Source organism: Epinephelus fuscoguttatus, linkage group LG7 (assembly GCF_011397635.1).
Source record: "Epinephelus fuscoguttatus linkage group LG7, E.fuscoguttatus.final_Chr_v1".
Taxonomy (NCBI): domain Eukaryota; kingdom Metazoa; phylum Chordata; class Actinopteri; order Perciformes; family Serranidae; genus Epinephelus; species Epinephelus fuscoguttatus.
In genome coordinates, this window is record NC_064758.1 from 24,285,455 (window position 1) to 24,301,921 (window position 16,467).

At 40.6% G+C, this 16,467-nt stretch overlaps 1 long non-coding RNA gene across 2 annotated transcripts in view; it reads left to right on the forward strand.

The window, feature by feature from the left end:
- The window catches only part of LOC125892345 (uncharacterized), a 43,035-nt gene that overhangs the window by 5,943 nt on the left and 20,625 nt on the right, over positions 1–16,467 (forward strand). The window lies entirely within an intron of this gene.

A 16,467-nucleotide genomic window follows, 5' to 3' on the forward strand; every position in this document is an offset into this window, starting at 1 on the left:
TTACCGAGTTATAACCAGAACTAAATCCATGTTGCAGGTATGATGGGGATTTTAAGTTTTATCAAACAAGTCATCCACTTTTGAAAAGTACCTTAGTTTGGCAATTCAGAATCAGGTTTATTAAGAAGTTGGTTTTCACCTACCAGAAATTTTCCATGGTGTTTGGTACATACAATAAACATACAATGCACATATTAAGAGGAAATAAATAAAGGCAAAATACTGCAACAGTCAAGAACATAAATAGATAATAGAAAAGTCACAGTAAACATATGAAAAAATACTATAACCAATATGAACAATACTGCTGTTTCAAAATTAGAAAGCTGTACAGTTTTGTGCAGCATGTGCAAAACTACTTAATGGCTTGAGAGGCTCAGAGTGTGCCTGCTAATAATTGGGGGTGCAAATGAATCAGCATGATGATGTTACAGCGCAGGACAGCAGATGGCAGCACACCATCTGAAAACCCAATGCTTTACATTCAGGCTGCCACATGCAGACCATATCCCTAAACCATGTAAAACACACAGTGCATGTCTTTTAGCCTCCTCAGGCCGTCTCATGGCATCTTGGTGCACATTTTGTTTTTGTCTTTTTCCATTATGTAGGAAAGACATTGGATAGAAGGAATATAGTATTAAATCAGGCTGCAACATTAGATCTCAAATAGAAAAGTGAAGACGCTGAAGGCTGACATCTCCTTAACTTTACATAAATTAAGCCTGCTGCAATTTAGGTTTTGCAAATATTAGGACAGAGCAGCAGAGTATATCACTGGCTGAGTAGGGAGATGACAGTACCTCAGGATGCGGAAAATGTTACTCTAAAGTTGCTGAGTGGCAATGTGTTGGAGTAATTTGTTTAATTGTTTGTCTTCGACCAAAATGCCCAATTGTGAGTTTTTATAGAAATACATATTTGAATATCGGCTTTGTAATGAACATAAACTCCATCTGAATAAATTTAGAGCAAGAGTAAATATGATGATTAAGGGTGTTAAAACAAATCTCCACTGCAGTATCCTCAGTACGAACCAGTTGGCTGCCTATAACCACAAAAAGCAAAAACCCAGATGACAGACGTGGAGATTTAAATTATTATTTAAGATTTAAGGTTATCATGCCTCAGTAACCACAGCTTAAATAAAGCTCATCCTATGTTATTATAGTTATTGATGTTCTTCCCATAGCCAGCTTATTTATCTCTGCTCATTGATGAGTCAATCCAGTCACACAGTACTTTACTCCTCCTCAATTAGTGAGTCCAGTTTGGCTAATTTAGTCTGTTGAAGACACTATAAGGACGCTTCATGTAATTTTATGCCGACGGACAGTCGATGTTGAGGCCCTATAAATTGTGTTTAAGTGGATTAATAGTGTGCTGAGCCTGTGTGGGCAAAGTGGTGCTGCAAGTAGTGGCTCTCTATGCAGTTGGATAATTAAATAGGTTGTACTGCAATGACTAGCTTTTTCAGGAGCCATTGTTTATGTGTGTCTTAGGTTAGGATGTTGGGAAATGAATTTAAGAAATGTTCTTAATTTGATTTTGTTGCAGCTGTAGGTTCCACAAGATTCGTAATTGGTGTCTTGTTTCTGCTTTATTGTTATTGTTTCAATTAACCAGTATGAAAAGCCATATGCATGAATATAAAAATAACTCTTTATGAATTTAATATGTACTCTGACTCGTGCTGGCTTTGTACGTGTTTGCTAATTGTCGGGTGTTTTTTGTCACTGTTATTTCAGAGGAAAGTATGGCAGACTTGAGTTAGCCTTGACTTTGAAGCCTCCCTGTTGTGTGAAGTTAAAAGATGGCTGTGCAGTATGTGAGGCTTCACCCTAATAGAGACTAGACTGAAAGTGGATTGTCCATGAAACTGCTTGATCTTGACCTGGCGGCCTGCTGTTATGGCTCCTCTGTCTGTCTTAACCCCCAACCCCTAACACATGCACGCACATATATATACACACCCATGCATACTTTTTGTCTTTGGGAAGTGTGTTCTGGACTAATGTCAATGCTTTTAAGCATTAGGTAGAAAAAAACACCCCACTATCAACTGTTCTGGCACAAAAGCATGCATGCTGTTTATTTATCTGTTGCAGAACTGTTCCACACAAATTTAATCCCTGTCGTCTGCTGATTTCTAGCAGCCTGGCTTGGAATTCCTCTCAATATAAGAAAATGGTGTAGCCCCTGAGTGCTACTGCAGTTTTATTACCTGAGGTGGTCTGTCTGAATATAGCTTACCACATGTCTCATTCAAAGGGAATGGCAGGTATGTGTCACTAGTCATAAATTGTAACTTGCCTTCAGCAGTAATCAGTTGCCAAGGAAACCTCAAATGGGATTATGACCTTCTGTTGTGTATAGGCAAGTAAACTGTTAGAGTTGTCAACATCCAAGACAGAAACATTAAAGATTTATGTCAGCAAACAATTTATTTTCTCATCATACTAAATTAAAGCGCGATGTGTCTTGTGTGCGAATAGAGCTTTTAGAAATACATTTTTTTTTCTATAAAGGATGTCGTATTATTTAAAGCAATCTGCGCTTTTTTTGAGTTAAATAACGGCCATCACTGCAGGGTGAGTGATGTAATAAGTGAGGGCTGTGTGATCATGTAGTCAAGGAAAGGCATTAGAAAGGTAGAAAACAAAGAAAGAGGGAGTAGGAGCAGAGTGCCTGGAAGGAGGGCAGAGTGTTGGGAGGGCGGAGATGGAGAAATGGGGGACGGTGGTATTTAGTATGCACGGCCAAGCTGCCCCATCTGCTTAGCGCAGCAGTCCCTGTCGTATAACTGTCTACAGGCCGTGGGCCACATAAAGAATGTCTCAGATTTGATGTAATTCCGCAAAATTAATGACAGCTTTACTCGGTATGGGCCGTGAGGGAATGATTAGTGTTTGATCGTCCATCTGATCAGTTCCCTTGGCTGGCTGTAGGAGAGATGCCCCACTATATGCTTGCATGCTGTCTGTGACAAGCACACACAGATATACCTATCCCAGAATCATCCCTGGGCCCCCACGCTCTAGTTTTGGCTTGAGTTCTGGTTCCCGTTTCCCTCAGCACAGACAACCAATATCTTGTTAAAGTCTCTGTGCTGTGACACTTCACATCAAAATGAACACCTACTGATGGGCTGGATGCGGGTCCCACTGGTGATGTGATTCTGTACAGGGCAGTTTTTATTTCAGGCTGTGCAGTATTTCAAAGGAAAGTGGGCCAACCAGCATCCAATTTAGAGAACTCAGAGGTCACACTATGACCTTTTACAAGATATGCTTTACTGCAGCTGTGATTGGAATTGGGTATTAGTTTTTAAAAGAGATGGGGAATGGATTGGGAATTTGAGCGAAGAAATTGATCCGCTGGATGGATTGCAGGAGTTGAACAAGTGGAATTCCTCTCCTCCTTTTAATTCAGCCCCACCTCAGCCGGCCCAACCCCCATCTCTTTCCTCCTCTTGGGCTGCTGCGTTTACAAGCGAAGGGGGCATTCTGTTTTACAAGTGAGCCTGGTGCGTCTCGGTGTGCTAGCAACATTAAAATTGAACCCGTCTTATCTGTGCAAAGCGTGAGGCTTTACATCAGAGGCTGTCGCGCTGCTGCCATGAGGCTCCTGTGTGCTTTTATGTAATGTGGTGCAGTCAAAAACCCAGCGGACAATTAAAGTGAGCTGATAGATAAACAAGTGATTGAAGACAGGGGTGTTAGTTTGTGGAATGTAAGGTAGAGTTGGGGGAGGGCAACTTCATTGCTGAGCAGTTTACTATTGTTAACAAGGCCAAATCCAACACATGACACACATTTCTCAGCCAAATCAAGTGTCATCATCACTTTATAAACAGATCGATGTGGGGAGAAATGTTGTTTTCAAAGTCGTACCTATTTTGTGCTGAGTTGCATATGGCAAAGCTAATTTCCCATCTGACCATTAGTACTCTGGTCCAGTACCAAGCACAGGGAGCCTAATTCAGCAAAGGCTTGGGGAGGGTTGTGTTTCTGCCAACACAGATTGTTGGACAGATTGGCAATCCTTCACTGTGTATGGATGCAGTGTTTTTCCCTGAAATTGTTGGCCATTATAACAAATTACTTGCAAAAACACCATTAAAGTAAACAAAAAAACCTCTTGCATCTGTTTTGATGCTAGGCCTGTTCCAGTTCAATTGCAGCTCAGTTCATTATCCTCTCTCAGTTTTCCTCTTTCCTCAGTATTTTTCCATTTTTGTACTCTCTTCCATAACACTGTCTTTCCAAATTACTTGAACGTATTTCCTCCCGCCTGGGTCCCCCCTTCCCAATCGGCATCCTCTGATCTCCTTTCATTCTGCTTTCTTTCTTGGCCCACTCCTCCTCCCCCACTGCTTTCTCTTTCTCCTCCACATTTTATATTTTTGGCTGAGCTGAGGACCTTTCTTAGCGCAGTGACCTTTCTGGTTTTAAATTAAGCCCCACTGCGGCATGTCTCTCTTCATAGACCGCCGGTTACGAGCCTTCAGAGAACCGCAAAAAAATAACGATTCTGATGAAATGGCCCCTTTAAAAAGCTCTTCCAAATTCCTTTTACATTTTTCTTCCCCTCTTCCCCCCTTTCTGGTTGCATTAATATTCACACTAATGAGGAACATCCTAAAGAGCAGACCATGGAAAATGTGAGATGAGATGCATGCACATGCCTCCCCACATGCACATCGTACACACACTGTTGCTCATTGCTAATGGGTTCTAATCAAATGCCATGTATGTTTGAAGTGATTTATGAAAACTGGGCAGCGTAAGCTTGCAATGTGATTGCTTAATCAGAACGAGACCATTTTTCAATGGATAACCCAGTTTGTGGCCTTTTTAGAAGATACCATGCATTATGTGATTAATAGGCTTCTATTAAATTGTATTTAGATGATGAAGAGGGTTTTTTTTTTTTTTTTTTTTTACTGCACTGAGGTCATGTTGTTACCTGGTTGTTCCGAATTTGTTTCAACACTTCACATATGTCCAGAATTTCACAGTATGATGTCAACGGGCTGGTGCTTTGTTAGAAAACAAGGTGATGATAAACCTCAGCGTAGCATCGTCATACGGGACCTCCCAGGTGCTGAGTAAGGCTGTAATGGCCTCGTTCGCTATCATCATCCTCTGGTCTCCTGTGCATTGCTTTCGGTAAATGAAAATGAGGAATCTGAGTCAGTCAACCAAAGCGTGATACATAAATGCCTCAAATTAAATTGAAACAACATGAGCTGTGTTCGCTTTCCAAAGCCACAATTAAACCATACCTGTTCATTGCACCCCTATAAAACTCAAGACAGAGAAAGCAACAGCAATCACAGGGAATAATCAGAGCAATTAAGCCCTCCAGTCAGGGCTGAGCCGACGGCTGTTTCAGGCCTCATGGGAAAAGGTTACAAGTGAGTGTTGTAGAAGTACAGTGTCTTGGAAATGCTCTAAATTTAGGTGAAGAACTACCAGTTTTTTTAATGAATACACCTCTTTACTATAATTCAGATGACTTTGGGTGCTATGTAGACATATAACCTTTATTTAATCAAGTAATCTTACTGAGGTCAAAAATTCTTTTGCAAGAAAGACCTGAGTACAGCAGAAGAAATAAGCAAAGAGAGAAGACCACAATTAGATAGATAGATAGATAGATAGATAGATAGATAGATAGATAGATGGAGACTTAATGACTGATTGACTTACTTTATTAATCGTGAGGGGGATTTAGGCACCCAGTAGCTTACTTATATACTTATATAATTTACTATTACTATTACATATATTATTACACACCATATGCAAAAACATGTACACAAAGGGATAGGGAATATAAGCGAGAATAAAAACACACAACAGTGAAATGATATTCTAGTTCCAGAAATACAGAGAGCTGTTAGTATAATAGAGATGCTTATGATGGTACTGCAAATGTAGGTGGTGAACAGTGCAGGTATTGCAATGTCAAGTGATTAACTTGGTCTTTGGTGTGTACATTAAACATACAAGTAGAGGCAGTAAAGGCAAAGTACTGCAACAGTCAAGAACATAAATATAGAGCAGAAACATTACAATAAAGATATGAAAAGGTATGCACACCAGAAACATAGTTTAAAATCCCACAGTTATGTTAAAGCTTTTTTAATCTTTGCAGGCATAATTTTTTCCATTGATGGGGCGCATATTATTTGAAGGCAGTCTTTTCAAACTCAGTATTTATCTGTGTGGTGTCTAGAGTTAGCCGGTCCTGAGATCTGGTCTGGTAGTTTTAGAAGCCGAGAAGAGATGTGATATATTAAGTCAGCTTTATTAGACGACATTTATAAACAAAGATGATGGCATGTAATTCTGTGCCCGATGCTAATGGAGACCAGCCTGCTTTTTCATATAGTGCACAGTGATTACTATATTTATCTCCTGTAATGAAGCATGAGGCACAATGGTACTTTGCAACATTAAAGAATTTTTTTTGTAATTCTGGAAGAGCTTAGCACCATACTGGGTTTATTGCACCGGGAGGATGGCTGTATTGGAGCACATCAGAGCTGCACTTTTTCCAGTTACATATTTTACGTCATAAAATTTCCACTGACACCCTCAGATGCAGACACAGTACCAAGAAAAAAAAACACTCTGTGGAAAATTAAGAGCAACGCGATGTGGAAATATGCAGACATCAAATATGCTGGGTTTCTCTACTCAACAGATTGGTCCTCTCCGCTAAGGAACGAGCACACTGTAGCCTTGAATATTAAACCCCCCCCCCCCCCCCCCTCGCCTATATGGGCTGCATCTAACAACATGCAGAGATGATTTCTTGGGCTTCTCTCCTAAGGTGCTCCTTGTAGCCTTGGTAACCCTAATGAATTATGGGCCAGCCCAGTTAAAACATGTGTGGTATTACCCCATTCCAGGGTGTGTCCTCCTGGGTGTCTATGAATCACTGATCTCATCAGACTGGTTCTCCCTCTCTCTCCTCCCTACTCCTCACATCTCTCTCTTTCTCTCTTCCTCCCTTCACTCCCCTCCCCCATTCCCTGTCACACTCCAGTCCCCTGGGGCGTCTGTCTGGGATCTGCCAGGCTCATCAGCGTAGGAGAGGAGAAGGCTAACTGGGAGCCCGTACTGGTTGTAAATCTGACCAGGGAGGGAGGGGAACCTGCAGTGGTCACACTTCCACTGCAGCCCAGTAAGTCCAGCGGCCCCCCCAGTGCACTGAAAAACCTTTTACTTGTGTCAACATGTGCAGGCACACACATGCACACAAATACTCAAGGTAGTTTTTATTCAGGTGTTCAGGTGTTCACTGCCATCATCGCTCACCTGCAAGTGTTGCTGCAATTAGCTAAACTTGTCTTAACCTGAGCGTGATAATGAGCTCTCATGCTATATCTTTACCATTTTTTCCCCTGGTGCCGGTCAATCGTGTGGGAAAGACATAGCATGAGTGCTTGTTATCACTCTCAGGTTAAGACAAGTTTAGCTTACTTGTCTTACATGCTAGCAGGGCATTTCTATAAAGGGAAAAAATATGATTTAGAGCTTGTAAGATATACAGAGGAAGGGTGATTTATTGTTGATCCATTACAATGCAATGTGTTTGTTTGGCCGTATCATAAAAACACAATGGATTAAATTATGCCTTGATAGGCCTATATCTGGGACAGAAGTGTCTCCAATGTATACACATATTGTATGCATAGAAAGGACTGTCCTTTTTGTTTAATTGTTTACTATTTGCTAGAAAGAGGATGATGGCAAATGTTTGTTGCTAAGGAGGTGATTAGAGTTGGGTGGCATGCTATCCAAGGATTGAGAAGTATTATTTAATCTATGGTGCTATGCAGAGGTAATTTCAGTTTCAGAATTGCTATAAAGCCCTGGAAGCCTAGCACAGATCTGGACTGCAATGCAGTGAGGTGGGCCCTTCTCTCTCATACATACATTTAGCTGGGTGTGATACCATTCCATACACATAGACACACACCCTCCCTCTCCTTATCTGAGAAATAAGCATTTTTACAGAGTTTGAGCTGTAAAAGGAGAGGAGCAGATAGCCCATAAATCTAGCCATAAAAACGTTAAGTTGTCAGAGGTGCCATCAGCTATCAATCGTGTGCGGCAAGCTGATGAAGGGGAAATAGGTGATAAAAAACAGCATTTTAGGGAAATTATGTCCAGTCTTCCATTTGCGAAGTGCTGCAGTCGCATCACGGCAGAATCTTAATCACTGGCTGGTGTGGCCAGGGACTGTTCCTCGGTGTGACAGTGAGGAGGAGCACACCCTGGTGGGAGGGTTGGATATTGAGGAGGAAAGGAGAGCCGTAGGGGAAGAGGGGTAGGGGGGTGGGGGGAGCAGTGTTGTAGAAAATTATACAACTAGCATAAATCACTTCTACACTACCGTTTTTCTCTCTCCCTCATTTTCTCGCTTCCCCCATCTCCCTCACACACTCTCTCCCTCTTTCTCTGTTCCTTTCTATCCTTCATGGCCGTGCATCTCCCTCTCCTCATTTGCACTCCCTCTGCTCCTCACCCTGACGGTCCCTATGGCTTCTGCCCTTTTATTCTTCTTTCAGTCTCTGGCCATGTGCTTCATTTGAAGCACTGCTGGTCACCCACACTACCCCACTCTCCATCCATCTCAACTTCATTTCCACTGTGGTTTGTTTACATGCTTTCTTTATTGATCTGCTTTTTGTTGCCTACCAGGGATTTATCCCCTGTCCATGCGACTGTATTAGCGAACCTTGAGATTGACTTGTCTCTCTGAGATGGTTTAGATATAGTCTGTACTTGAAATAAAAGAAAATACCATCTGGGCTGAAGCTTATTTTACACTTTATCAGACAGCGCTGTGACATGATTCCTGGTTGCTTCTTTATTGTGGAATCCCCCCCCCCCCCAAATAGAAAAACAACTGGTGATGGTTTTATATCCAAAGGCATTTTAATACAAGGCGGATTCACTGAAACAGCTGCAAGACGAAAGTAAATTATGTTATACCCCATAGCTGTTTTTTGTATTTTAACTTATGTATAATACAGCGTGTGTGTTTTTCCGTGTCAGTGGAAGTGAGCGTGTGCTTGTAACACAGAGAAATTATAGAAATGCATCATGTGAGAGTACCCTTGCCTATTGAATTGATAAATGCCTTCATTGTCTGATCTGTGACTCCCCCTTTAATCTAAGGTCATTTGTTAATTAATTTGAATAGCCTTACAGGCTCTGGTTGTACTCCAGTGATCTCGGTTGAGTGATGTCATCCCGCACTGAGCAGACTTTAAGGACTGCGAAATGGATGCAGTGATGCATGTTCATCTGCAGTGCCCCCTCTAGTATATTCTTCCCTGTGTCCATTTGTCAGGGGAAGGTGTTACTGAGCACAAAGCAGTCCTTAAGGAGAGAAAAGTGGCAACGCCGTATTTCTCACTTAATAATGGTGACAAAGACAGAGTGGACTATTGATTGAGTATGTAGAGCTTAATAATTCTAGTTCTGATGAGTTTATGAAGTTATGATATTCATGTACGACTGCCACAACGCTGGCTTTGCTCACCAAAGTTACTGGTCAGCTACCAAGTGGTTCTCTTTGGTCCCGGTGGTTTATGTTGAGACATTAAAGATGCTCCCTGGCAGTGATCGTGGTTAGCCAAGTCTTGTGTCAGGGGCTGTGCTGCCACCCTTAGTTAGACTGCGGTACTGTAATGCAGTATCCATTCCCACGTCAGTTTTGGTGGGCTACTCTGCAGTTTAGTCACACAGCATGTGTTTGTGACAGAGGGTAGTTTAACAACACATCTAACCTTACTGCATTACAGCTAGTGTACCAGTGAGCATGCAGGCTTTATGTAAAATGGACTGTCACCAAGATATACTGTCCACCTGTGTTTGAGCTTTTCTACCCTCTCACTGCCATTAATTAAAAAAGATAGGCATTAACTTTGTGAGCAGTGCTGTCCCCTCCGCTGCATTTTAGGTTTTGTTATTATACTAGTTATTATATTAGTTCACCACGTGTCTCTTAGCATTCTGATGCTTTGATTTATAATTGTTGATCATTTGGTTGATATCTTTTTTTACACATGAAATGTTACTCACTGGTATCTGTTGGTGTTGCTGCTGTCTGAGCATGAGGGCATGAGCGTGTTGTTTCCCCACATGTACAGTATATGCAGAGTGATTGCTGGCTCACATTGAAACGTGCAAATGAAAACTGTTAACTGCTCACCAGCCAGAATCTGTCGAGCACTTCTTATTTTTGGCGTATAAACATTGCCAGAAAATCTGAAATTAAAAGGAAATGCTCTGATCTCATTGTTGGATTACCAGGAGACCAGGAAATTGGCTATTTACTGTCTCTGTTTCATTTGTCGAGGTTGCAGTTGGTTTTAATGCGTCGTTTTTGAAAGTTAAGCTTCCAAAACCTGGCCTTCATTTTAGGTTGCGCACTTTTGCAAAGCTCTGAATACCATTATGTTTACTATGTATGTAATCACGTCATTTTTTGTGTGTTTAATATTTTGAAGATTTGATAAACTTATGGGGGTTTCAGATCATGCATATCCTCCTTGGATCCTCAGACATTTGTATTTCCTCATATTGACACTAATTCCAAAAAAATGCAGATGACACAAATGGCAGAGTGAATATGACAGATTTAAAAGACGCAGGATAATTTTTCTGGGGTTTTCTGCTGTAGGGAGTGGTTTTCCTTTCTGATGAAATGTTAGTGCAGTGACAGCTGTATCTGCCAGGGGGCAGTCGAGCACACACATGAAGGCAGCAGAGAGCCACAGACAGTCCTGCCTCTGCAGATCTCCATTTCTCCCTTTGTGGCAATATTGCTCTCTCTGTTCTTCTATCAGAGGATATTTAAAGCAAGTTGCTAATTAAGCATATCTGCATATCTGTGAATCATTGTTGAAATTAGTACTTCTACCGGTATTTGAATTATTTTGAATCATGTATATAGTTCTGTGAGGCTCTGCTGTAATTATAAGCTCACTGCTTTATATCCCCTATTAATGTTCTCTTCATTAGCATTAAATCATGTCAGTCATTTTCCATTTGGAGGTCAGAAGAGGCAGAGTGAGGGATGGAGTGAAAATGGTCTTATCTATAGGACAATGTCTGTGAAAAAAAGCAACGTTAAGACTATAACACATTAATGTTAAAGCATTCAAAAAGTTTAAACAGCATACATAAAAAGAACATTTATTCACTCTCCAAAGTAAGCTTGCCAGTTACAGTTCAATGAATTCAAAATGTGGAGTTGTAATTTTGTACCCATAAAACTGTTAAAAGAATTTCATTCATTTCACTACTACTCATTTCACTACTCGGCCCATTTATGAGCAATAAGAAATAGATACATTAATGTTATTGCACATCTGAATAATGGTGCTGCACTAAACTTCTTACTGAACATTCACCGAATGGTTTTGTTTTTTTCCTTTATTCCCAAACCAAAGAAAGTAAAACCAAGTAATGGTTCCAGGCCACTAATGATGAAGTTTTGGAAGCAGGTTCCATTTTTTATTATTATTTATATTCGTTGTAATGCTGCTTTATGTGTTTATAATAGAACATAATAAAATTAAATATTGTTGTTTGTTTTCATTCACAAGTAATTTGTTTCCTGCCTCTCAGCACTTTGACTGTCGGCGTGATTAAAGGTTTGCAGCTTTTGCTCAGCGGGTGTTTGCACCAAAGTATGTTGATTGCAGAAGTATGGTTGCATAGCACGCTGTGTAGGTCTATCTGTTATGGTGCTATAAAGGTGATTATATCCTAGGTTTAAACTTGTTTTTTAAGCCCAATGTCACTTCTGTTTCCTCAGCCCTCCGTAGAAGAAAAGTCGTAAACCTTTTTTTTTCTTTTCGAGCAACCGTGTTAAAAAGAACACCTGTAACTCGACACACAGACTTCTCCAGTCAAATGCCAGGGGCAACTTTATGACTCATGAGAATGGGGACACACGGCTAAATAGATAGTTTGTGTACAAGCCTATCTTCTAGTCGAGCATTCCCTTGGTTTCAAACAAAACCTGCATTTGGACAACATCTGAATGGAGGCCATTTTGGCTTGGTCCTATGTTTGCACAGCCCTGGGATTGTGCAGGCACTAGTGGGGGATGGGTGGGCTGCTGCTGCTACTCCTACCCTGAAGACTCCTGTTAATGTTTAAGTCATTCTGGAGCTGCTGGGCTGGGAGACAGATTCAGTCAAAAAGCATTTGAGCACCCTCAGGTCCTCAGAGTGATTTACTGCGTATTTGGACATCTGCAAAGAGCTTTTGCACCTTGAAATTCTCTCTCTCCCACTCCCTGACTATCCCTCTTTGCAGTAGTAAACCCTTGGGAATGTTCTGTCATACTGAGTCACCTTGAAGGTATCCAAGGTAGAGTCACTTCCTGTCACCTTCTCCCTCAATGATCCACCCCTCCCTCTCTTCCACCTCTCCATCTTACCTCATCTTTCTATCACTTTCAAACCTTCTGCTTGGGCCTCAACCACACCCCTCTCGTCTCGGCCATCAGATTTAATGTGTGCTGTTCCTGTGTCTCTTAGCCCACCTCTTGCTCACCAGCTGGACACATCAATCCATGTGACAGGTGCTTGTCAGTCTGCTCCTTACTGGGCAGCAGCCCAAAAAGGAAACACAAAGTCTTAGACAGCACAACTTTATCAGAGGAGGAGAAAATCTGTCAATATATGAACATATCTTTACAGGTTATCTATCCTCACTAACAGGACAAGTGTAGGTAACTGATAAGCAGTTATGAGTAAGTTGCGTTACCTTGACAAGTTGTATTTACAGCTTTGTTGCCTATGGCGGCCACCCTGAGTCAAGTGAAGAGGAGAGCCGTCAGTGGTCATCAATAACAGGTCTGTGTGGTGTGGGTGGTGCAGGCTGTGTGGCATGTGTTTTAGAAGTGATGGCCAGAGGCCTTCTGTCTCTGCAGCTCTGAAAATATGGTGTCATTAGCATCTGTGTCTCCATAACTGGGACTGTTGCTGAAGAGGCCCAAACATATCTGGTATGCAGTGTTTAGGAGGCACGCAGACAGGATAATTGCTGGGCAGAAACTGGCCGCAGCTCCAGACTTTCAAGTGCTCATTGCCTTTGAGCGTTTTACACCCCAAGTGGCTGAATAGCCCCGGTGAAACAAGGTCTGCATTGATTTATTGCTCACCCTTAACTCTTTTGTTTCTTAAGACCAAGGACAACTCAATCAGCCACCAAAGAAGTAGTCTCAGAATTGAGTTTGTAATATTATTTATGTTTGACTGATTAGTTGTTGCACAAAGGAGTCCGAATGCCATAGAGGTAAAGATGTAAAATAGAGGTAATGTGCTAAACCTTTATCCCTTACTGGTGCATTCCCTGAAATGTTTGACTGCATTTCATAACCACAGCAGCCTCTCTGCCAGTGCCAGTGATTAAACACAAGAACAAAGTGTTCTCGTTGAGGTGGAGTGAGATTTGGAACGTTGTCAGGGTAAATCTGAAACAGTATCTGCATAAAAAATAATTTATGTTGGCTAGCTTTTGTTTGCTGCAACATTTTTCTTGTATGCCAAGCTATTTAATAACAGTGTAACATAAGTGTAGGGCTACAATGTTCTTATTCTGTTTCTTTGCTTTTATACATATGTGTGTGTGTGTGTGTGTGTGTGTGTGTGTGTGTGTGTGTGTGTGTGGAGAGAGATTTTTTTTTGAATGGATACACAATTGAGACATTTCAAGTAAAATTACGCCAAAGGATTAACTGTCATGTCTCCCTCTTTATCTCTCCATGCCTCCCTCACTTTCTTGTTAAAACACACAAAAAAGAGTTCATAATTAGTTGCATATGGTGCTCAACTGGCATGCCCATTTATTTGTGTGTTGGCCAAGACATATTTACAGTCAAATGTTATGTCTTGCCATAAACATATTTATTGTTATATTACACACTTGTGGGGATGGCACAGTGATTGACACCACAGTGCAGAAAAGAGTAGAGAGGCTGTGTATGACTTTTCATTCCATTAAGAGTGATTTTATACCCAACAAACGGCAAACATAAAGCAACTACATCTTTGTTACAATTATGGTCTTGTCTGTGTTGTCAAAAATAAAGTGTTATTCAGCATTAAGCAATTATTGCTTCAGTGGGATGAAATAAAAAAGCTGAACACAGTAAAAACAACACTTATCCAACGTAACCCAAATGGGTTGTATAAAAGCTGCCTTTATGTAACTTTAAGTTTTGTTTCTGGCTGTGTCAGAGAGGTGTTGGTGCAACTGTAAATTTACTATTTTGTGCCCCCATCCCTAAATATTTTGTTATTTAAATGTGTTTGTGTTTTTTTGTAATATTGGGTACACCTTACAATATAATGCAAGCCAATGCAACAAATCTGAAATATTAGTTTATTGAACTGTTCCCTGACACAGTCTTAGTAGGAGTTAAGATAGTTTGAGGTATACTGTATTCAGTTGCACTATATTATCCAGTGTTTCTCTCATTGTATCCACCAAGTTTGAATTTGTTACCGTGTTACATGAAAAAGTGACACATGCATGTCTGATATTTACATGTTGGAATCCAAACGGGCTTTTGCTGGCTACAAGGATATTACACAGTTTGGTTGCATTTTGACAGTGAACGAAATCTGTTAAAAAAAATCTATTAAAACAAATTATCCGTGCACAATAAATGTGTTGTTGTTGCCTCAACCAGCTCAGTCCAAACTCGGCTCAGTAACTTTTGGCTTGTCTCAGGATTTAGCTCAAATTAGAGCTGGAGTATCCTTCCATTTGAACAAACCCCTGCTTAGCCCTCTAAGGTATGGCTTGAAGTATGCTAAACCTCAGCCAGCAGCCATTTCTTGCCAGCACTATAAATGCCCAGATGTCAGTACCTAAGCAAAGCTTGACATGAGGAAAAATGATTAAGACAAGCCGAAGCTCTGATACACACACAAAACACCAACAGCTGTTGAGAGATAAATATTTCCTCAAGGCTATTGTGTCAATTAAATCCATCAGAACTGACAGAACAACTTCATGTTCATGAGATCCACAATGCTCTACTATTCCCATTGAGGTTAATGACTCATTTCAAATGTACTTTGAAGTTTTTGTGGAAACTTGAAGTTTGCATATATACTGCCATGTAACCCATTCAGTCTCTAGCAAGAATTAAATAGTGACCAAGACTTTCTGGCTGTATGATTAGAGGGTACGTAATGCCTTCCATGTTGCTCTGAAATGGTTACTAGTGGTGGAGACATAGACTTGGAAGGCGGTAGTGAAAAAGAGTGACATCAGCATGTGTAACTGGAAACATATGAAGTCTAATTACGTAGTATCCGTCTTTGCCGTAATGGAACGTGAGGTTGAACTCCATAACAGGTGTCAAAAAAAGACAGGAAACATTTTTGAATAATTAATATGGAAAAATCGTTGAAAAGGGCAGCAAAGGCCTTAGTGTTGCGATGTTGTGCAGAGGTATATTTCCTGTATTTGGTCAGACGTGGACGAGAGAAGACAGATCCTTTTCTGCTGCACAGTTTGAACTCCACCCACGTGACCAAATAAGTCCCCAAAGTCACGCTATACTCCACCTTTCTTTGATGTGATACAAAGGGTTTTGTGGTCTGATTAAAAATAATACTGTTTTCCTTTTGCGAGGACTTTATGACAATGGTATATGCATATACTCGTGTAATTATTCACAGGGACACATTAAGGCTCCAGACATGGGTGTGTGCTCATGCAGACATGGAAAACCCAGTGAAGTCGAGGGAAAACTGCTTAGATGGAGGGAATTAAAGACCTTGTCAAATGACCCTTAGTGGTTAACTCTCTAGAGGTACAGTTGTGGCAGTCAAGAGTGATGCACCACAGAAAGTGAGTCATATTCACAGCTTTTGCAGTTGCAGACGACTTTAAGGACTTGTGCCAAATCCAATCATAAATAAACAGACAACTACCCACTGAAAGTTAAAACAAGCGATTGGAGTAAATTTCATTCCTAAATTTATAGCCCAAGTTCTTTATACAAAAACTGACAGTAAGTGACTGTTAAACAAGATTAAAAAAACAGTTTATTGATTGTAAAAGGTCTAGTAAAGAAGACCTTTATTTTTGAGTTACGATGTGATGAAAAAACTGTGAAAAGATATGGCTCATGAAATATCTATAAATACTCATAATATAGCCCAAAACTAGAGCCTAAGCTTTGTATAATAGTTTTTGTTACACCTAATTTGAGAAGGGAACATATACTTAAACACATTCCATGTTATACTCCATGTATGTGTCAGTCAAACATAATGCTACCAAGAGATTTTTCCAGCTACAAGTCTACCTCTTTGCTCTTGCACAATCATTGTAGTTACAGAGAAAATATTTTACTCCTCAGTAGACATATAACTATAGAAAACTTAAGTAAAAAGCATCTAGT